This window comes from Felis catus, chromosome A1 (genome assembly GCF_018350175.1).
Source record: "Felis catus isolate Fca126 chromosome A1, F.catus_Fca126_mat1.0, whole genome shotgun sequence".
NCBI classification, from domain to species: Eukaryota; Metazoa; Chordata; class Mammalia; order Carnivora; family Felidae; genus Felis; species Felis catus.
In genome coordinates, this window is record NC_058368.1 from 46,280,040 (window position 1) to 46,304,261 (window position 24,222).

Consider the following 24,222-nt stretch of genomic DNA (forward strand, 5'->3'; position numbering starts at 1 on the left):
CCTTGAGTATTGCCAAGTTTATCTCTTGTACTTGTTCCAGTTTAGCATCTCCTAAAATTCCTCACCATATAACCCTAGCCATGAACTTGCCTCACTTTTCACCATGAGAACTTTGTTTAGGTTTCCAGAACCAGCCCCACTCCTCCCCTGACTCCGTCACCGCGCTCCATGCTCACACCAGAAGCTCAGGGAGTTCTTGGCTACCGCTGGGCTCTGGTAAGATATCGGGTACCAGGTTACTGAGATGTTGCCCTAGACATCAACTTGCTGAGATCTAGATAAATTAGCTTATGGAAGTCTGCTAATTGATCACAAATAATGACTCTTTCTAGGCCACAGGTGTGTTTTACTAGGTCACTTTCTTCTCATGTCCCTTGTCACAATCTCCTGAGATGGGAAGCATAGCGTGTGGAAGTGAAGTCTCCCGAGCCGACAGCCTCATAGCTCTACACCTTCAGCTTCACTCTCTTGAACCCATTCGTGTTTTTCCTCCCATATGGAACAACTAATAACTAATACATTTCACCAGCACTATTTTAAAGGATCAAATTCGGTGAAAATTATAACCAAAAAACTTCCTTTGTAGGTTTATTTCTTGAAGTGTGTACAACATGAAAAACTGTGAGGGAAGTAACTCACCATCTTGTTCACTGCTGTAACCTCAAAGGATGGTACATGGCACAATTTTTATCATCGATTGGTTGAATACCTGATATAACTGACCTTCACTAGTTAGTGGGCTAAGCTCTTTGTTCTCATATTAATAAAGATAAATTTAAGCTGAGGTTAGTCTACATTTTAAATTAGTTGAGTCTGAATGAAGGAGAAGATATGTAATACAAAATGTTTGCACTTTGGGTTGCCTTTTTAGAGATGCGAATCCAGCATAAAAAACTTTTCTATTTTCTTTACGACATTTCTTTAAAGTTTATTTTTATTCAGTTTGAGAGAGAGATAGCAAGTGGGAAAGGGGCAGAGAGAGAGAGGGAGGCAGAATCCCAAGCAGGCTCCACGCAGTCAGCGCAGAAAACACGGGGCTCAAACCCACAAACTGTGAGATCATGACCTGAGCAGAAATCAAGAGTCAGACGCTTAACAGACTGAGAAACTCAGGTGCCCCTATTTATGATATTTTAATCTAAGTTTTAAAACCTCAAATTAAAAAAATTGTGTAAATATATTTGTGGCTATCCAGTGCAGAAAGGGAACTGCTGATGATGTGTAAAAAGCATTAAGATTTGATTCATGAGCCTACATCATAAGTGATGTTGGCTGTTCTGGGCACTGGTGAACATGCCATGCCAGAGGGTCTAGGCAAAGGCTGATACGCATCCTGTCAAGAATATTATAGAAACTCTTCCCTAGAAATTGATAGGAGGTTAAGCTAAATGACCTTTTTATCCCTTTTACCTATTGAGATTTTACGACTTCTTCCTTTAAAACTAACTGCTTTCTAACATAGTCATATAAAAATGCAAAGGAGAGCACTAATTTTTAGGATTTAGGGAAATATAAAAAGTTAAGAGTGTATGTTTATGTCAAAGTCAGCAGTCTTCCCTTGGCGAGAAGGGGATTCTTGAACAGCACAGCTGCTATTTTGCAACTCTCAGAGCATAAAAACATAACGCAAATTCCCGGACCTTTACTACATATAAGTTTTAAAACATTGATTTCCAATTTATAACCACTTGTTCTTTGTAGCAAAGAAAAAAGATGACATTGTCAGATTTATAAAATTGTTGTTAGTAGCTTTTTAATGTGTTCTATTTAAGAAAAACACATCTGTTGGCTCACAAAAAGTCAAACAAAAGTTAAATACAGAAATGAGACGTCTTGCCCAAGTTTTCCCTTATCACCTATTTTTAAATGTAATTCAAAAGACTGTTTTAAATGTTAAAATTGCTTTAAATTCCAAAACAAGAAACACAAATCATTTTTTGGCCCACTGAAGTATTTCCTGTTATCTTCTACTTTATATTCTATATGTCTAATAGCATGGATGCTTCAAATTCATTTTTAGGATTTTTAAAAATATAAAGAAGTTATGTATTCAAGGTGGAAGATAGAACATGGATGAAGAATCTTAGCTGGAAAGGAAACCTGTATTAAGGGATCTGAGGAAGGGTGGTATGGATGAGACCCAGTGAATATGAGAAGAGTTGGCTCATGCAGGTGTCAAAGTAAGAGCCTCAGAATTGCAAGAGCTCCTGTAGGCCAGACATGAGGTTATGGCCCACCATGATCAGGAGCACTTTGGGCATGGGTGATCATCTTACAGAAATGGGACTTCTTTCTCATCATGTATGTCTCGTGAGAATGTAGAACTATATTGTATCCTCATATGCCCATGTAACTATCTATTCCCCTGGCATGTTCAATTCAAATCATGCTAGCATTACAGCTACTTAATATTTTCGTATATATTTCTTTATTGTTAATCTTTCCTCATCAAATGCAAGCTCCTTAAGAATAAAATTCTTCTCTGTATTGATGGTATTGTGTTCCCTCTACCTCTAATGGTGCTTTGCATTTACTAGGCTCTCGAGAAATACGCGTACAGTGAATAAATAAAAGTTTAAAAAGTATTTCAAAATGAAATAAATTAATCTCTCAGGCTATTTCTGTGCAATTAATTTTACTCAGAATTATCAAATTTGTAAACATATATATTAAAGATTCTTTAAAAAAAAAAGGTTTCTTTTTGAGAGAGAGAGAGAGAGAGAGAGAGAGAGAGCACGCATGCACGCAAGTGGGCAAAGGCAGAGAGAGAGGGAGACAGAATCCAAAGCAGGCTCCAGGCTCTGAGCTGTCAGCCCAGAGCCCGACGCGGGGCTCGAACCCACGGACCGCGAGATCGTGACCTGAGCCGAAGTCGGCCACTCAACTGACTGAGCCACCCAGGCGCCCCAACTTATAATGTATTCTTAAATCTATTCCCTTTTATTTACCAGCATACAAATTCTCCACAGAAATTTGAACACAGTGCCTAGCATAGAAATATATTCAAAAAACATAATGGGGGTTACTGGGTGGCTCAGTCAGTTAAGCATCTGACTGTGGCTCAAGTCATGATCTCATGGTTCTCGAGTTCAAGCCCTGCATTGGTCTCCTTGCTGACAGTGTGGAGTCTGCTTGAGATTCTCTCTCTCCCTGTCTCTCTGCCCTCCACAACTCATGCCTGCATGAGCGCACACACACACACACACACACACACACACACACACACTGTCTCTCTCTCTCTCTCGCCTTCTCTCTCAAAAAACTCATGATAATCTAAAGAAAATTATTTCTTTCATAATTAAAATTATTTTCAGAACTATTATAATCATAAATTTCATCAGAAACTTTTTAGGAAACAAGAATAATTCTGAAATATGAACTTATCTTGCCAATTGTTTAGTTGGCAAATCAGCCAAATTAGAAGTTAGTCTTTCTAGAAATATTTATAGATGAATAGCAAATTAAATATGGTATGGTGTACATTCTAACACAGATAAGAAGAGAGGAAACTGGAGCAAGTAAGGACATTTAGTTCATCCTCGGACTTCTTGGAGGAAGAAAAAACCAAGCTCAGAATGAAGGAAAATCAGGATACAAAGCCCTAACGCAGAGCTAAAACCTTCATATATGGATAGATGGAAAAAAAATATTTTATTATCTCAAATCTTATGTGAAGTTTCTAAAATTGGCCTCTACTTACATTAGCTCCTTCAAAGGTTAATGTATTTTTTCTTTTTTCTTTTTCTTTCTTTCTTTTTTTTTTTTTTTTTGAGAAACTTAACAGAAGACCATGGGGGAGGGGAAGGAAAAAAAGAAAAGTTAGAGAGGGAGGGAGCCAAACCATAAGAGACTCATAAAAACTGAGAATAAACTGAGGGTTGATGGGGGTTGGAAGGTTGGCGGGGGGGCGGGTGATGGGTATTGAGGAGGGCACCTGTTGGGATGAGCACTAGGTGTTGTATGGAAACCAATTTGACAATAAATTTCATATTTAAAAAAATCCCCTCTTGTCTATCAATGTTTCATCTCATTATTCTCACATTGCCCTCGTAGGCAAAGAAATGAGACTAGGTTGAAAGAAAGTTAGCCCAGTGAGCCCATGCCAATCCTAGCAATTTCCATCTTGTGTTCTAAGAAATTTTTTTATTAAAAATATTTTTAATGTTTATTTATTTTTGACAGAGAGGGAGACAGAGCATGAGCAGGGGGAGGGTCAGAGAGAGAGGGAGACACAGAATCCGAAACAGGCTCCAGGCTCTGAGCTGTCAGCACACAGCCCGATGCGGGGCTTGAACTCACAGACCACGAGATCATGACCTGAGCTGAAGTGGGACGCTCAACCGACTGAGCCACTCAGGCACCCTCTAAGAAATTCTTTTAAGAAATGATTTTAGAATTTTCCTCAGGGTCATCACCAATGGGCTTCTTACATTGTTCTGTGAACATTCTTTTTTTTTTTTTTTAATCATAACTGCATTGGCTTGTTTACTCATCCATTATCTCTTGTCTATGGGCCAAAAAACTCAGCTGTAATTTACTTCAAATATCTTAGAACATAATTCATATGGCCTGAATTCATTTAAAATAGCCAAGACTTCTTACCATCTCTTCATCTATCTTGGGCTTCATCTATCTTGAGCTCTCATGATGCTTACTCTTTTTTTAAGTTTCTCTTAGAAGATAAAAACAAAAGAATAACATGTACTTGTTTGTATCATTTTAGATGCAGGCCAGACACAGGCCATGTATACTTAAAGAGGGATATACTAAACATTACATTGTTATTTGATTACTTGACGGTAATTTGAGTTTATCTGTATCCTAAACATGGAGTTTCAAATTCTGAGGGGAAGGATTGGCTTATAGTTTCTCTATGCTTTTCAATCTGGATTCTATATCAAGCTTTTCAAAAATTAATGATCGTGAGTAAGTCATTCTTTTCTCTGTCTCATTTACTAAATAATTGGGAACTCTTCTGCAACTTTGTCCTCTTACTAGACTCTTCCCCTCTTTACTGAATAATTCTGAATGCATATAAGCATTTTTGTGTTACATCCCATCCTCTACAAAAGAAAATCTCCCTTGGTATCATCCTTTCCTTCAATTACTGTCCCAAGTTTTCGTATCCCTTTTCAAGCGTTATGTATATTCTGTAACTTCATCTTCTCCCCATGACTTAATCTTGAACTCACTCTAGTCAGTTTTATATGCCTCCCTTCCTAATAAAACTCCTTTTCTTTTTTTCAAAATCAACCGTGACGTCAATGTTACCAAACCAGAGAGTTAATTCCCAGACCTCCCCTTAGTTATCAGCAGTCCTGGATGTGTTGATTATTCCTTCACTCTTGAAACACTTTCTTTACTTGGTTTCCAGGTCACCACCCTCTCTGTTCTTCTCCCCAAACCTCAATGGCAGCTTCTTCATAGTCTCCTTATTGCTTTTCTTTTTCATCTAATCTTTTCAAGCTCAAAATATTACAGGGTACCTTCTGACCTTTTCTCTTTGCTGTACGCATTCCCTCATGATCTCATTCAGACCCACGCCTTTAAATACCATCTATATGCTGATGGCTCCAAAATTTATATCTTTAGCTCAGACCTTTTGCCTGAACTGCCCTCATCTCTGGACTCACATCTCCACCGGGATCTCTAAGAGGCATCTTGAAATTCATATGCCCAAAAAACGAACACTTAATTACCCAATTCCACAGATGCTACTCCTATCATCTTGTTAATCTCAGTTCCATTCCATTCATTCTTCTCAGAGTAAACTAAAATGATGAATTTGTAGTGTTTCATTCTAGTTCATATAGCTACAGATAATACATAGAAATATAGATCTGAATGTATCTATATTTGTGTGCAACCATGAGAAATATTTACCATGACTTTGAGTTAAGTTTACATAAATAACATCATACTGTTAATATCTTTTTTCCAACTTTTATTGTGTTTTTGAGATTTCCCTAAGTTGTTTCCCATAGATCTTTGTATTCATTTGAAGTGCTGTATTAAATTATATCATACAACTATGCTATCTTTTATTTATTCATTCTTCTATTGCAGTGTTCAGTCGGTTCCAAAATGTTTGGTATGATAAACAATGTTGCAGTAAAATGCTTATTTTATCCATGTATTAGAACTCTGAATGCATTATTTTATGTTATTCTCACAGAACAATCTTGCATAGTACTATCCTTTTTCACCACACACAAAAAAAGACTGAATCTTAAAGAGATTGTGTGATTTTCCTAATGTCACACAGCTAGTCAAGGACATGGACAGAATTTGAAATCATGTTTATGCCATTTCATCATTCAGGGTTTTTTCCTATGGCATTAACTTATCTGGTTCCAAATCCCATAAAGTCTCTGTAGGAATAATACTGACGGAACAATGAGAAAGGCCCATGGCCAGTCCTAATCCTTGCTTCGATGAGAATTCTAGAAAATTGTGAGTGGGCAATGAGAGCATGAGTATGGGAGAAATGGGAGTATTGTGGTGGCAGCCCCATCTAGAAATCGACTATTTAAAGCCTTTTTATCAGCTTGTTGGGCACTCCAGTTCTAGAGATACTGGCAAGAAAGTCATAGAAACTAAAGTGTGGCATGAGGAAGTGGTAGAAATCAAAGAGAAAATTTTAGTTTGTGTGATTGAGACCCAGGAAAAAGTACCTGACATTAACCAAACTAAGAAAATTAGAAAGAAGACCCTCTAGGATACAGCAAGGTATGCGGTGGAGGGAACTTAAGCACTTGATGATGTTTTCTTTGAAATAAAGATTTGTTTTACTTATCAAAGCTTCCTTTTACTCATCAAGACTTTAAGTGAAGAATTTCTACTTGCTTTCTCAATAAGAAAAAATACGAGAAACAAATAAATAGAAAAAAGCAAAGTAACAACACACCACGCTGCCTCTTTATAGATACAAATCTAGAACTGTGATAATTACCTTTTCTTCTTTCCCTTGTCTCCATACACATGCCATTCAGCTCCTGACTAGAGATTCAACCAGGAGCAATCACTGAAACCAATCATTAGGATCAGTAGAAGGAGTAGTAAAAGCACCTCAAGCCAAGATATTAAACAAACAAAAATGCAGTCTCAATTTGTCTTTACTTATCTGCTCTGGCCTTGGGTATTGATTTTAATAATTGTATTCCTGCTTTGTTTCCCTATAGGATTTACTCCTAATGTTACAAGTAAGGCCCATCTTGTTCCAGAACCTGTATCTTGCTTGACTCCATGTTCAATATCTTGGTTTCCTTTGGCCTTTCCATTTTAGCATTTCTGTTTTCGGAAATTCAACCCAGAAACCAATTCTCCATGGTCAGATGCCCCAATATAGTATATATGTATGCATGTTATGTATATGTTTGTGTGTATTTTTTCCAGAACTTCACTTTTGCCTATCACTACCACTTATAGCCCTTCATTTATCGCCTACCACCTGCCAGAACTTTCTTGCCATCCATTTGTTTCAATATCCTGACTACTGCTTAGCCTTCTCCATATCATACCTAAGAATTTTAGACTTTGAATACTGTGATTTTTTTTGCTTGATTTATCACACGAATTAACAAGCACCCACTATGAAGAAGGGGAAAAGTTAATGGCATAGAGGGAGAATCTCTGGTTCCCCTCTAAAGAGATAGGAGGCAAACACAGAAGAAGAGAAAAATACCAAAACAAAGAAGAAAAAGTCCAATGCCCACTGATGAGGATTGAGCAAAGACCACTGAAGTGGCAGGAAACATATATATTTGGTCTAATAGTCTAAAGATTTGAAAAATTTTGTTCTCTGACACACTTTTCTTGGATTCAAAAGTGTAAATAAACTCAATAAAATGCTATCCAATCCTAAAGATATAAAAGTCCTGTATAAATAAATGTTAATGTTTTCATGTGTAAATTAGCCACAGAGAATTGTGCAGAACAACTTCAAATGCAATTTCCAATGTATCCACATTTGTCAAATTATTGACAAACAATTGTGTTTCTGAATTTTTTCTTAGAGGCTTTATAAAAATTTAATATACAAAATCCGTTGAACAGGGGTGCTTGGGTGGCTCATTTGGTTAAGCATCCGACTCTTGGTTTCAGCTCAGGTCAAGCTCACAGTTCATGGGATCGAGCCACATCTCGGCTCTGCACTGACAGCACAGCACCTGCTTGGGATTCTCTTTCTCCTTCTCTCTCTGCCCCTTCCCTGTTTGTGCTCTCTCTCTCAAAATAGATAAATAAAATAAAGAAACCCACAGAAGAATCATTGTGCCTTTAAAGAAAATCTAGAAAGGTAATCTCTCTCTCTCTCTCTCTCTCTCTCTCTCTCTCTCTAAGGATTATTCTTCCTAGAAAAAAAGCGAAAGGAGACATAGATGGTTTGGGAAATAAAGTGAGATAGTGATTAGTGGAATTAGCTAGGCTTCAATTCAACAAAAATATAAGAAATAGAACACTGCAAAGAAATATGCACAGACTGAGAAGTATATACAGTAATTGGAACCATCTGCTAGCAAATACAGGTACTACAAGACCTGTTTCAAAGACTAAATTGGACTCATTTGTTATTAGCAGTATATATTTGCATTCAATTAATGTGTTAAAATCCTTTAAAAGTATGCTCTCTTAAGTGGGTTAAACATGCTCATTGTAATCTTGTTTATACTAATAATTGGCTTAGCAAATCTTTTCTTTATATCTAGTACAAAGGTAAACTTTATCAAGCCCAAGCTAAATTATCATAAATTCCATATTAGCAGAAACCAAATTAATGAGGTTTGATTGTACCAAGAAAATTGCTTTTGCCATTTGCTTAATTTCATCTGCTGTATATAATAACAAAAAATTCAAGTGATGGAAGGGGTAGATAATTCAGTATTTGCAAAAATATTAGTAGAAGCAAGGCAAACTTTCAGAAACTCTAATTCAGTGTTATATTTATTTGTTTAGGTTCAGTGTGTAATATGATGTTAAGTATATTACTGTACCATGCTATTATGGAACAGATGTTAAATGCAATGTAAAAATGTCAGGGGTAAATGATTGATGATCCTCTTTGCCATTTCAAAGTAAACCATGATTATTTATATGCTCTGGACATTGCTTGAAAGCATCATATTAAATCTAAACAATTGATCCATTTTCAAGGGTTTTTGTATAATGTATTATTTATGTGTTTTTTATTCTTTTGTGAAAATGCCCCAGTATAAGGAAGTATTTAGAGTCTCAAGTGCTCCACCCAGTCCATATGGTAGATTTGTTCTCTGTGTAATACTTACCTTTTCCCTCTAGGCCCATATGGCAAGTCCATAGGCTGCCCAGGCCCCTCTGTCCTCCACAGGGGCCATATGGCAAGTTCAGTGAGCACTCATTTACCTTGTATTAATATTTTATCTGCCTCAGACAGAAAAAGAGATCAGATTAAGTAAAGTCAGCCCCTGAAAATGGTTTAGCCATATAATCAATACTGAGTGTCAATGTGGTATGAGATATGGGTTCTGTTATTTCATTTATATTAAAAATAGCAAATCCATTTGAATAATTTATCAAATAATTTCATAAGCTCTTTTGATCACTTGATATACATTGACAGAATACTGTTTAATTATGCTAATCATCCAGGCAATATTAACACATGATAGTATAAGCTTCTAGAGTTTAGAACTGGTTTAAACATATAGGCTTTGATATATCCAAAGAGATAAGACTGAATCTAAATTATAATCTGTATTACCATAGTAATTGCTCTAAAATTAATTCATTGTTATAACATTTGCAACTATAGGCTAAACTTTTGCTGTCAACTTAAAGTCATTAAGAAGCCCTCAGTACTTTATTTACAGTTAGAATTTATATAAAAATATGGAATAAATTACTACATCTCTGCGTCTTCTACTGCCACGACAGATTCTTATAAAGGTACGGAATGAATAAACTTCATGGGGTAATTTATTTCATTGTAAATTCATTTATTTGATAAAACCATTATTTTTATAACATCATTTACTTCTGAGCTAAAGACACTATCTCTCTGTTTTCTCTTTAACACCTGATAGCATTGATATATATGGATATGACAATATACCTCATAATCAAATTGCTATTCCCAGCACTTAACAACTCTTCCAGAATATGCCACAGAAACATGCATATCCTTTATGTTAGTCACAGTTATATATGTATATTTCTTTCATCTCCTTCAATAAAAAGATACTGGCCTCATTTTTCAAAACATCTTCATTATTAATAACCTGAGCTCGGTTATTCGAAATGAACAAAAACAACAATGCATCCCACCGTACTTATGGCAATTTATTTTTGTTAGACCTTAGAATTCTTGTCAGCTTAATGCATAAAATCTGATGTGAGAATGTTCAAAAGAGGGAGTTCATGCTTTGTTGCTTGGTCCTTTCTTTCATACATTTAAATGTCTTCTTCTTGGACATGTCTTTTAATCAGTCAACCTTCTCTCCACAAAACAGTTCTAAATAGTTGGGTGTTTTTTTTTTTATTTGATTTCACACAATGCATATAGCCTATTATCATGTTCTGTCCATGTTTCCTCTGAGCCCCTGTATCTGTAATCATACTTGTTCTGATCTCTGTTCAGAATAGATTTGCTGAGATCATATCAGATAGGTGATACAAAACAGATTCTGGAGTCATTTGAAATTTTAAAATGATAATATTGAAATAAAAATGTTAATGTGTTTAGGTTTGTCACCTGTAAGTGCAAGTAAAGTCATAATTAAAATATAAAGACAACATCAGGATCTCTGACAGCTTATTTTAGGCTTGTATATATAGAAATATATTTTAATGAAAATATAAAAGTTTAATTTTATGCACTGAATATTTTCACGGAGTCAGCACTTTGCTATTTTGTGATAACATGTTAAAATTAATGGGATGTCTTAACTAAGTTCTTTCTGCATATATACATATAAAAGAGGGAAAGCTCTGAACCTGACTTCATAAATAACATTCACTGTGATTTTGTTAAAGTTTAGATGTGTGGATTTGTATTTGAAATCCTCAGAAGGTTACAGGGTGCAACCCTCCAACAATATCTCTGGGTCTTCAGGGACAAAATCCCATTATGTGGAGTTCAGTGAAGGGGGTAAACACCACCATAAAGAAATACAAATTGCACATATTTCCCATTTAGCTCGTGTCACCAAAGTTCACCATTTAGAATTCTAACCAGTTAGGACTTATTCTTGGAGGTCAAGTACCTTGTGAACCTTGTCATCTCATTGATGACATCATATCCCATCCATCAGTTCTTTCAGGAGCACACTTGCCATCTGCTCAGCACACGTTGTAATAACTTATTAGACAAATTCACAGGGTAACAATCTGTACAATGACACTGTTATCTTAATGCTGGCACATACTGAGATAACAACCACTGTTTCTCTGTCAGAGCACAGGGATTCTGCCCTCCAACTTTAAAACAGAAATTAGGACGCTATGGAAACTTTAAGTATATGGAAACTACAAGCATATGGGCAGAAACATTTTTCTCCATTGTAGGATCACAAATGAAACTCTCCTCATAAGGAGGTCATTTCAATGGATGATCCCTGTTTAGGGTTTGTGAGCTGAAAATAATTCTTCTTCTTCTTCTTCTTCTTCTTCTTCTTCTTCTTCTTCTTCTTCTTCTTCATTCATTCATTCATGCAGGAATCAGATATATAAGAAGTATGCCCCTGTACCCCACAGAAACTTAAAAATAATAACATTCATAATCACCAAGCAATAAAACTCAATACCTCCTTTCCACTTGCTAAAATAATATAATTACAATAATTTCCCAACCCATTCCAGATGACTACAACCTCTCTTATTTTTTTTTCTAAAGGCATTTAATTAGCAGAAAGAGGGTCTCGAAACATCTAGCTGACACTGCATACCTGCAACTCTAATAGGTCCTTTGGAAAAACCAAGGACAGTGTCCAAGATCACGTACCTATACCTTAGCAGCTTTTATCTGCAGCATGGAATTATTGGGCATGTTTAACGTAGCAGCCATCAAGGGTTAGAACCTTTCTTATGACTTGATGAATCCCTGCACAACAATCGCTCTATCCATCCCTCAGCTTTAAAAATTATATATTTTTAGAGAAGAAGATGGTTTTTATTTCGCATTACATGAAATTCATCCTCTGTTTCTTCTTTTGGCTTGTCATTTATTCCAGCTTACACTGTGATCAACATTGTACTAAAATAAAGTCAAGTACAACAGCCGCTCCCTGCCCATCAAAACGCACAGACGTCTGCCAAGCACTTGTAACAGCTGGTGTTACATTAATTAGTTTAAACTATTTATTTCATCCATCTCCAGAGCAGATTGAGCAAAAACATTAGAGATTATTCTAGCATCTGTAAGTGCCCTGCAAACATTAACCAAGGAAAGTTAGAATATTCATCGCTATCATATATACACATATACACAAATATATATTTATATTCATGTATATAATTTAAGAATCTGAACAGTCATTATAAACGAGTAAACTCTATCATATCCTTAGTGAAGAGATGTTTTATTAACTGCCTTTACAAACATAAGTTTTCATCTTATATTCATCTTTTGTGTCCACAAAGTTTCTCTCTTTAAAAATTACCACTAGAAAGCGATAATAATTCCTGGCAGCATGGGCCATTAAACAATATATGACAGGGACTGGGTGACTCAGTGGATTAGTCACAGATTTTATGGCCACTGTTGGAATCCTGCCCTAACTACAGTGATCAAAACACTGTTATCAAATGGTTGTAAAAATCTCAATTAAAATTACTTCTATGGCCTCCACTAAGTTCTTAGCAAACTACATCCCATAACATGAATCTACACGTTATTGACAAAATTAACTCAACTGCCACTTTTTGGCTTAAGAGAATTTAGAAATTAACTATCTAACTGACTCTTCAAGTAATGGTTGTCAACAGGGACTTGTATTATAAATGTGTGTCCATTAAACACCTGTCAGTCTATGCTTTGGGTAGGACTTCTACATTTTTAAGTCTACATTATCTTTCACTATGCTTTTTCTAAAAACCAAATACATATGGATTAAACTAACATTAGATGCATCTGTTTATGAAAAACAAAACCATCCTGAAATATATGAAGACTAATTCACAAAAGTAGTGGTGGAGAATAATCAGGATTTAAAAATTTTTGTTGAGGGGAGCTTGGGTGGCTCAGTCAGTTAAACATCTGACTCTTGACTTTGGTTCAGGTCAAGATCTCAAGGTGGTGATTTCTTGGCCCTGGGCTTGAAGCCAGCTTAAGATTCTCTCTCTGCCTTTCTCCCCTGTACCTCCCCTGCTCACGTGTGTAGGAATAAAATAACAAAAAATTAAAAATTTAAAAAACAGAAATTTTTGTTGAATATCAAAATAGTCCTGTGTAAATTCCCTCAAGGTTGTTGATTTCCAAAGCAATTTGTTTTACTCCACCTAAAGCAATACCATGAATGATATTTGACATATGACTTTTTAACTAAAGGCAAACAAAAAGGTCTACATGATAGATAGAAAACAAACATTTAGGAAATATTCTGATCTTCAGCGAAGAAAAGTAAAAAGAAGTAAAGAGCATTAGGGAAAACTATATTGGATACCTTGGCAAAAGTTTCCCACATCAACAGCCAGAAGTCCTGAAGCAATACTCATTATTCCTAGAGTTAAAAGCTTTCACTGTTTTAACCTTACTCAGGTCAAAAATCAATCTCTATAAAGGAAATTAATTTTACTCCTTGGCATTATATTTTCCTATAGTAAATGCAAAAAAATAGTATAACAAAAATTTAATGCAATATAATTCTATTTAGATTTATCTTAGATTGAAATAACCCAGATGTTGAATTTTGAGATTAAGGGAACTATTAAAATGCATCCTTATGGTCGGTCACATTGTCTACTCCTCTATATTGTGTCTTTTACCTACGGGGATTTAGCTTAGTTACCTATGTTGGTTTCTGGACGATTTAGTCATTACTACAGGACTGTCATTGACTGTTACAGAGCTGTGTCTCCCCAAAATTCATATGCTGACGCCCTAATCTCCATTGTGACTGTATTTGGAGATAACTAAGGTTAAATGAGATCACACGGGTGGGGCTCTTATCCGATTGAGCTGGTGCCCTCATAAGAGGAGGAAGAAATGCCAGGGATGCCAGCACAGAGGAAAGGCCATGTGAGGACATAGTGAGAAGGCGGTGTCTGTAAGCCAAGGAGACTCAGCTTTCAGGAAAAACTAAACTGCCACAGCCTGATTTTGAACCTCTGGTTGCCATAACTGTAAGAGAGTAAATTTCTATTGTTGAAGCCACCCAGTCTGTCGTATTTTGTTCTGGGAGTCCTAGCAAATGGACACAGGGACCTACAGCACAGATACTGGAAACCATCATAGAGTGAGGTATTCATGTCTCCCATTCTACAGTGCCCCTTAATTAGTGATCATGGTAAACAGTGTCCCATTTGTTCCTTATAGCAACCCTGTGAGGGATGAGATATTCCCCACTTTCAACACCAGAAGTCTGGGCTTGTGGAGTTTAACTGGCTTGCACCAAAGCAGATCACTACTAAGTTATAATTGTGGTCTTGTACCCAGACTTCTGAATCAAATTCCAAATTATCAACACTCTGTCCTAGACCATGGGTCTTTGACCTTTGTTTTTAATAAATAATCAATTTTCAAATTTTAGAACCTTTCAGATCCCTGAGAGATGAAATGCTGACAAAGGTGAGCGAAGTACAATATTTTAGGGAAAAAGTTCAGAAAAGACAACATCATGTTTCTGGTCAGACATAGCCTGTGAGCAATGCTTTTCACATTTTGAAATTATTGAAAAAATAAAATAAAAAGAAGAAGAATATTTGTAACACCTAAAAATTATATAAAAGTCAAATTTCAGTGTCCATAAAGTTTTATTGGAACAGAGCCACAATCATTCATTTGTATATAATCTGTGGCTGCTTTGGAACTCTTAACAGTAGATCTGAGGAGTTGTGACAGAGACCATATGGCCCCCAAAGCCTAAAATATTTACTATCTGGCCTTTAACAGAGAAAGTTTGCTGACTTCTGTTTTATCCAAGAGGATTAGTAGCATCCTTTATTATAATTGTTTCAAATAGTCTAGCTCTGGTTTTTCCAGGGAGCCTATTTAACCCATAACAAATTTATAGAGTATCACTAATGAGCTGATAGGATTCTTTCAATTAGCTCTAACCTATATTTATTATGTTATTCCACGGGGGAAAAGGATGTTTCAACTTTCAAACAACTCACATGTGAATTTTTGGAACATAACCTGGTGGCAAATTTGTGGTTACCTGGTTCAGAGATGATTGATGATGAAGAAAGATGAAAAAATAGTCGCCCATGTCTATTACATTATTCAATTATTCCTACAACTTCTCCCTCCAGCAGAAACTTATTATTCCCGTTTTTCACATTTGGAAAACGAGCATTAATGTAGCTAAGGAACCATCACAATTTAATAGCATATACTATGTCGAGTGGGAGGTGAAATCGAAGTTTCCCTACATCTAGGGCTCACGCTTCCAACTGTTATGCTCTACCGTCTCCAGTAATTTCCTTTAGGTAAGTATTATTTCTGTTCATATTTTAACATTTTTATTAACAGACTGTTCTAAAAATAACATAAGAACAAAACATTTCATTTTTAATTTTTTTTAAGTTTATGTATTTGTTTTGAGAGAGAGAGAGAAAGAGAGACAGCGAGGAAGGGGCAGAGAGAGACTCCAAAGGAGACTCTGTGCTGTCAGCACTGAGCCCAATACAGGGCTTGAACTCTCGAACCATGAGATCATGACCTGAGTAGAAGTCAAGAGTCAGACGTGCTTACCCAACTGAGCCACCTAGCTGCCCCCAAAACAAAGAATTTTAAAGCTTTTGTTAAAGAAATACTAGATTCAAAATATATAAAAGCAATATTTCTGAGGACTGTGTAATACTTTAGCAATAATGTTTCAGATCATTTATTGTTCAAATTTTTCGGTCCTAATCAATATAGCCTACGTGAATGTGCAGGATTAAACACTGGCACAGGAATTGATATACCGTTAAATTAGCAAATTTATCAGGCCACCACATCACCATTATTTATCATTCATAATATTTCCATTAATAAAAGGATTTCAGTGAGGTGCCTGGGTGGCTCAGTTGGTTAAGCGTCCAACTCTTAATTTTGGCTCAAGTTTCAATCTCACGGTTATGAGATTGAGCCCTGCCTGCATCAGGCCTCACGGAGCCTGCTTAAGATTCTCTCTCTCCTTCTCCCTCTGCCCCTCTCTCACTCTTTCCCTCAGAAAGAAAGAAAGAAAGAAAAGAAAAGGAAAGGAAAGAAAAGGAAAGAAAAGGGAAGGAAAGAAAAGAAAAGACAAGGAAAGGAAAGGAAAGGAAAGGAAAGGAAAGGAAAGGAAAGGAAAGGAAAGGAAAGAAAAGGAAAGGAAAGGAAAGGAAAGGAAAGGAAAGGAAAGAAAAGGGAAGGAAAGAAAAGGGAAGGAAAGGAAAGGAAAGGAAAGGAAAGGAAAGGAAAGGAAAGGAAAGGAAAGGAAAGGAAAGGATTTTAGCAATAAATTGAAATAACGTTAAAGGTATGGTAAGGCAATTTAGAGAGAAAAGACACGAGAGGAAGGCAATCGGGTTTCTTCCTGATTATGTCATCCTCAAGCTCTGAATCTCAATCAACTATGAATCCTCTCTAACCTCCATTTCATCATCATTAGAATGTAGATAAAATAGTACCAATTGCAGAAGAGTATTGTTAGGATTATATGTGATAATGCCGTGCCATCACAGCACAAGCTTATGAGGCCCCAGAGGAAAAAACTGTCCCGTAGGTGGAAAACACAGAGATAAGTTGAAGCTTATCCCCAAAAGTGTAAACAAGAATTTAGGGAAGGTGAAAGAAAAAAGAATTTTGAGGGAAAATTAAAGTAGGTAATTATACATAAGATTGAAAGGACAAGTGAACAAGGCTTCAGAAATCTAGTACAAATATACACAAAAGAAGAAAATGGTAGGAATACAAGATTGATTGTAACAAAAAATAACTAGTTTAAAATATATAAAGATTGGATGATATATACAGAAAAATTATGTTAAACAATTATATATAAAATCAGAGAACATGTATCAGGGAATAGTTCATCCAAGGAAGACAATCAGACTTAAAAGGAAATTGAAATAATAGGAGTTTGTCTCTAACACAAGGAAGCATATAAAACTACAGAGATCCATTCATTTGAAGTAAGGAGAGAAAATTAAAATCAGTATTATAGCATTTATCCCAATAATATAACATTGGAGGAGTTGGTTCGGTAAAGAGGTAAATTGGCAAGCATGTATTCAGGCAAAAAAAGATATTTTTACGAGTGGGGTATATACACATACTCTCTTCCCCACTTGTGAAGCATGTATACATTGAAGCTAAGTCATTTCCAAGCTCTGGCTATATGGGTCCAGGGAACATGTCTGTCTTAGTCATTCTGTTAAATAAATGGCATCGTGTTAGGAGCATGAACTCTGGAGGGAAACTGATGGGACTCAGTCCCCAGACCTGTCAGCTACCCACTAGCCACGTGACCTGGGACCCCGTCTTATTCATCTCCTCTGTAAAATGGAGATAATAATAATCTCCACAGAAGCGTCTGGGTGGCTCAGTCAGTTAAGCGTCTGACTTCGGCTCAGGTCATGATCTCGCAGTTTGTGAGTTTGAGTCCCACGTTGGGATCTGTGCTGACAGCTCTGAGTCTGAAGCCTGCTTCGGATTCTATGACTCCCTCTCTCTCTGCCCCTCCCCTGCTCACACTCTGTCTCTGTCTCTCAAAAAATAAATAAATGTTAAACAATTTTTTTAAATAATAAAAAAATAATAGTAATCCATAAAAGTTGCCATGAGGGCCAAGTTATTATACCTTTAGTATTGAGAACAATACTTGGCATATAGGATGTACTATGTAAAAGTTTGCTGGGATTAGTAAGTCTTTTGCAAACAAATGGGTGGGCAGAAATGATACTATTGTTTCTTTTTTTTTTTCTAAAACAGGTTATGACTCTCCCATATTTAATATATATATGAATCTGAATATAGATATATATAGATTAGATAATAGATATAGGTATATAAATGCATGCAGATTTATTATAGCTTTAAATCTCATTTGTATCTAATACAAGTTCAATGAGAATTAAAAATATTAAACCTATTTTAAAACACACTTTGAAGCCTCCTCTTGGGGGAAAAAAGCTCAATGATAATCTTTTAATCTTTCAAACTCAAGGAAAACTATTGTTTATATAGGCTCTCTTGTAAGCAGACACAACATTTGTTGACATTCTGAAGCCATAATCCATCATTTTCATCTCTTCATGGTTGACTCCTCATGTTTTTCTTCACCCAGAAAGTTAAGTAATCACCTGATGCCAAAGTAGCAGATAAAAATGCCAAATCACATGTGATCAGCTTCTACAGGATATTTAACCCCACCTCCCCTCTCCAATGGTCTGCAGAGGAAGAGTCTCTCACTTAAACTTAGTTTAGCACTTCGCCACCATACTGTCCTTATTAATAACAACAAAATCCATTTAAAGCTTAAAAAATGTTAATACTTTAATTTCAAGAGAGCTTAAAGTTCACATTTTCTTCTCATTTCAAAAGTCATTGTTTTGTTGGTATTTATAGCACAATAGAATTTATCATGTGACATTTCCAGGAAACTGCAAGCTACTACAGTGTAACAACCAAATTCAAATTGTTCTACTGTGTGGAAGAAGCTGGATTGTTCCAAATAACGAATGGAACATAAAGCATATTGACCATAGAATTGTGGTCAACGTATACAGTATTCAGAAGCAGGGCACTATCAAGATCTGCTAATATAAATAATTATTTGTTTCACAGGCAAGACATGCCTACAAAGTACGTGAGGACAAGAACACCCTGGGAGACATCCTGGGAGCTTTTCCAAACCGGTACCTTCACATGGAACTACAAATCTTAGAAGCACCTAGAGAACGGGAGTGAGGCTTATGGACTGTAATTCAAAAAAGTGCCTCTAGTTCCCCTATGGCCCTTCCCACTACTTGCCCCCTTCTTGAAAATCACTTTCTAACTATTTTGATGAGAGTACCACTTTGGCCCCAGATAATGCACCTTATTCCTTTCAAAAATCAAGATCCAAAGCAAATATATTGATGTCTTATAACTTACCAAATAAATATGTAAAATCTTTAGCTTATTAAATGAAATTCACTGTAATCTCTTTTTCATGGCACAGTACCATTAAGATCAGTAATAACCATATTTTATTATTCTTTTATTCCTCCATGATATAACTTACGATGTTTAGCCCATTTGATAGTCTTACGGATGAAAAGTTCATTCCAAAGGTTGAATGTGGCAGGGACTTCCTTATTCTAAAACTATATACTATTTCACTTGCTGATGAAATTGTTTGCTGATTGACCTGAATTTTTTTTCTTTTCTACCTAAAAGTTAACTGTTAAACTTTGCTACAAAACCCTTTGTTCTTATTGAAGTCACTTTGCTTGTCTCTCCTACTGTAAGGACACCAAATCCTAAAAGCTGGCAAGAATGCATATGTTTATTTCACCATTGCTCTGCAATTACTGAATGCCACTTAATTATAGCAACAGATGCTCGAGTGTAGGAACCAGAAAAATCAAACGCCTCATTTCCAGGTTATTTTTTTCCATTGCTTCTGCCAACAGCAGATGTGTGAGCCCCTTGTGCTCTGGCGTAAATACTTATCAAATCCTAACAGGTCACCTATGTCACAAACAACATTTCAGATGCAACTGTTTCACCTGATAATAGGCTCTGAAAATAAAACTGTGAGCTGTAAATACAACGTATTCAGAATGAAATGCCATAATGTGAAATTGCTTTTTCTCTAGCTACAACTGAAGTCCTTGACAGTTTTTGGCAGTGATAAATCACCCTCCCATTAATTGTCTTCTCTCTCATTGTGAGGTGAGCTGCTAAAAGGGGCAGTCAACAAAAATGACTTAAAGGACAAATTTTGGCAAAAAGACAATGAAGAAATCTGTCATTCCTCAGCCTCCAGTAAACTGTCGTGAAACAATCAAAATATATGTAGCTGAAGCGTTTATGTCTTTGTTACGAAGATTATGGAATGATAAGTTTCTGTTATAGGAGAGGAAGGAAAGGACCCAGAGAAACTTAAATTGTGGATCCTTGACACCCTCCTCCAAGTGATTTTTCTCCTCTAAGACGCATTACCGTCTCTTAGATATGAACATTTTTCTCATCTATTCAGATTCACACTCTGACCTGGAATAAATGAAAAGTTCCCCAATGTGTGATCACAAGTTATAAAATCTTGTTAACGTCATTTTGAATTGGGTATAAATTTAATTTTTAAAAATTAATTTCAGGAATTCTTGAATAATATACTTTGCTATAAAACAGGGAAAATAACTCATACTATTCTACATCCAGAAGTATGTTTGCCACCAGTAGACAATTTAATATTACCATATGCAGTATGAGAAAATTATATGTTACTACAGTGCCTGTCAAATGCACCATTTACATTTTAGTTTATATTCAGCAGTAGTAAGTAAAGCTGCATCAAAACTGGACCCATTGCTGTTCCTGCATGAAAAGTGTTCATATTTTCTTCATGTAATTGATGTGTTGCTTAAGTTGCTAAATCTCAAGTCTAATTGAACAAGAACCCTAAATCTAAATGGTGCCATTTTTAGGAATGTACCCAGTCAACCCTCTTCAAACAGCAATAACATATTTGAAAGAGATACAGAGGCAAAATGTTAGGACCACAATTACTACATGGGGCAGGATAATTCAAATTAAACGAAAACTCTAAAAGGTAAAGCACACGGTCAAGAATCCTTATGCAATACAATCGAGTATCCTGAAGCCTGATTGGTATATTTCATGTCAACAATTTTTTTCTAGAAAAATCTGAAATAACTTTACAAATTATTTATGGGTATTTCAATTAATACAGGAAATCACTGAGTCAGTAACTCTAAAAGGAATGGTTCAATATATCAACAGTGTTCTTGCTAATAGATAGATGTCTCTGGTTTGCATTAAATGGGGTGAAATAAAGAAGTGGTATTTTGGTACTTTAACAATGTAATTCAATAAAGAGCCCAAGTTAAATAAGGAAAACTTAAAATTACCCCACGTCCTATTTTGTAGCTCAAATGGAATGTTATCTGAATATTAATACATATAGTTTATCGACTATGACATTAAAACATCTTTTGAATGACAGAAATAAAAATTAAGGGATTGATTTTTTTTCTTTTCTTTTTTGGTGATCCGCCAGTTTGAGAGCTTACTGAGAGCATATGTAGATAGCATATTTGCAAGTCCATCTCTGGAGGATTGCAAAAGGCCCTTAGCTTGTGAAAAACAGCAATGTTATTTTTTTTTAACGTTCCCTATATTTAGAGATTAAATCGCTCACTGCACAAACCCATTTGGAACAGGCGCGAAGGTGAAAAGGATAATCAGTACAGTCACTGGTCCGTGTTTCCTAAACGCTTTTGAAAACATTACTGTGCGCAGGCATAAAATTAGCGGCAGGACCTTAAAAAGGCTGGCATTTAGCATGACTTTTTGGAAAGTGACACCCTCATTTTTTTCTTGTAGGATATCATTAAATTTCAATCGCCCTATGGCAGTGCCTTTCCATTAATAACCAATTCACTGTGTCACTTTGGCTCTCCTTTGAAATAATGAGCCTTTGCTTCGCTTTAATAAATTTAAACATATTCTCAAGGCCAGGGAAGATAGGAAACCGCAGATGGGCTGAGAAAAACACGATTCATAAATCCTTAACTGCCTGAGATCGTTGAGAGCAAAACAAAGTAACACTCGTAAAATATTAAACAATCCCAGCTGTATGAGGGAAGCTTCATTAACAAAAATGGACTATTTACAGCCTTGCTCAGAGCCTGTGGGTGGAGAGAGTCAAAGAAATCTTTAAAAAAAAAAAATTCCACCGCCATTTCTTGTTGTGATTCCTTAACCAATTAATGGAACAATGAAAATATTATCTGGAAAGTCCGGCTGCCAAGAATTAATAAATATTATTCAAAATCCTATAAATTATTTTTCTTATTGATACATTTTACTTAAAAAGTAATGAATAAAAGTCTGCCATTTTTCTTCTTGGAAATACTTCCAGAATTTGGAAGTTATGGAAGGCATGATGACTGCCTAAGTACTCAAAACGAAGTGATAATAATGAGCAACACGAACATCCTTATACAGATGGTTTCTGAAGTATATGTCAGACTGGAAGCCATTGGTTACTTCCTTTTGCTTTTGTATCTGTATCTTGTTATCCACTTAATTGTCTAAGACCTAAGACATTTTCTAACATTGAGGTTATCAAAACCTCTAAGATTAATAGTATATTTGGAATCACATTTAAAGGTTGGAAATTTGGTGCAAAGATCCTAAAATAACAGATGGAAATTATGAGATATCATCATCAAGGGCAACATTTTAAATGCCCTGCTTCAAAATCAAGTCCCGCTTGCTGGTGGTATACAAGTTTGAAGAACCAAGAGATCAATGTCAGTCTGTTAAATGCTAAGAACTTAGAAGCTCTAACCTTAAAGACAAGCTGACAATTTAGTGGACAGAATGTCAATACTTCTAACCATTTCAAGGGCAAAAATATTGCTTTATACAATCTGTGTCACATTTGTTGCAAGAAAAGAATTTAGATTTTTCTTCTGTATTCTGTCAGCACTTTTCCTTTTATTATACAGAGATACATAATTAAGGAGTTCAATATGGAATAATGCAGAGGCTGACCCTTTTAACAATACAAGCCAGTCTTGTGATACTACATGCTAAAACACAAGAAAAATGCAAACACACTCATCCTTTCAAGCACTCTATATTATACTAACTGAGTCCTTCTTTATATGGATAAAATTTCAGAATATGTGAACAAACACTTGAATAAATAAGGTCTTTTTTCTCATCATTAGCAGTTCCATTTTCTTATCATATCATCAAGGAAGCAAATAATTGGCGATATGGTTCCCAAAAGATAACCTATGTTGAAAAGTAGTATCAGATTCAGTTTAAGATCACAAATACTGACTCCACATGCTGCCTGCACATGCATTTCTTAATCTGTACAATGGGATAAATACTAATATCATCTATCTCCAAAAGTCATTTTAGAACTAAGCAAGTTGGTACACATCAACTTTAAATAGTGCCTGACACATAGTAAAGCAGCCTATATAGGTTAGATTGTGACTTAGGTTTAATGCAATGGGCTTGTAGGAAGTATTGTTTTACCCTGTAAAATAAACACGTTTAATGACTATTACAAGCAATACACAAAATAAACATTTGCTGCTATGGAAGAACAGGGTGGTTTGTACTACTATTACAAAGCTATTTGTTGGCCATTCTTGTCAGACATTTAAGACTTCCTTTGAATCAAAATCTTGTCTTCTCAGTGAAGTCTTCTGGGGCTGGCTATTACTTTCAGGTTTAAAATATGCCTAAGGCTCAACCCTTCCACGGGAAGCTTAAACTTTGACTATTATATTCATCTGGTATTAGATCTGTTATTAACATCTGTGAGATAGTTTCATGAGATTTTTAGAACACTCTCTTTCATTCATACTTCTAAACAGTAAATAGCCATTTAATAATTATAAATAAATATGCATGTGTATTTAACACTATTTCTTTTTTGGGGAATGTTACTTGCTTTCAACCACATTCATAAAACCCATTTACTATAAATTCATCAATATAGAAGATTAAAATATTTTTGGTTACTATTACATGCATCACTCAACTAATTTGTAAAGAGACGGTAAGATGTTAAAGTAGTATTGTAGTAATGTAAGTGTATATATTTGCATTACACATACCTGATAAAATAATTTAAATATCTTGTAATTAAGTAAGATATTAATTATGTTTTAAAAATATAAGCTAAATTAAGTATGTATAGTTACAAATTCTGAAACCAAATCATTTTCTTTTTTTTTTTTCTTTTCCACTTCAAAACACCTTGAAAAGTCACCAATTATATTTTCTTGGAACTGAGGTAGAAAAGTTGAAAAGACTTTGATAACTCAGATGGCATGAGGATGCCATAGCAAATCAAAGGTGAAATA

The 24,222-nt window shown here is 35.5% G+C and overlaps 1 protein-coding gene and 1 long non-coding RNA gene across 3 annotated transcripts in view; both read right to left on the reverse strand.

The window, feature by feature from the left end:
* The window catches only part of DACH1 (dachshund family transcription factor 1), a 432,209-nt gene that overhangs the window by 60,728 nt on the left and 347,259 nt on the right, over window positions 1-24,222 (reverse strand). The window lies entirely within an intron of this gene.
* Window positions 4,419-15,728, reverse strand: LOC123384451. The gene is made up of 2 exons (XR_006595549.1): window positions 9,282-15,728; window positions 4,419-7,024 (listed from the first exon to the last, which is right to left on the reverse strand). It is a non-coding gene; the product is annotated as an uncharacterized LOC123384451 (long non-coding RNA).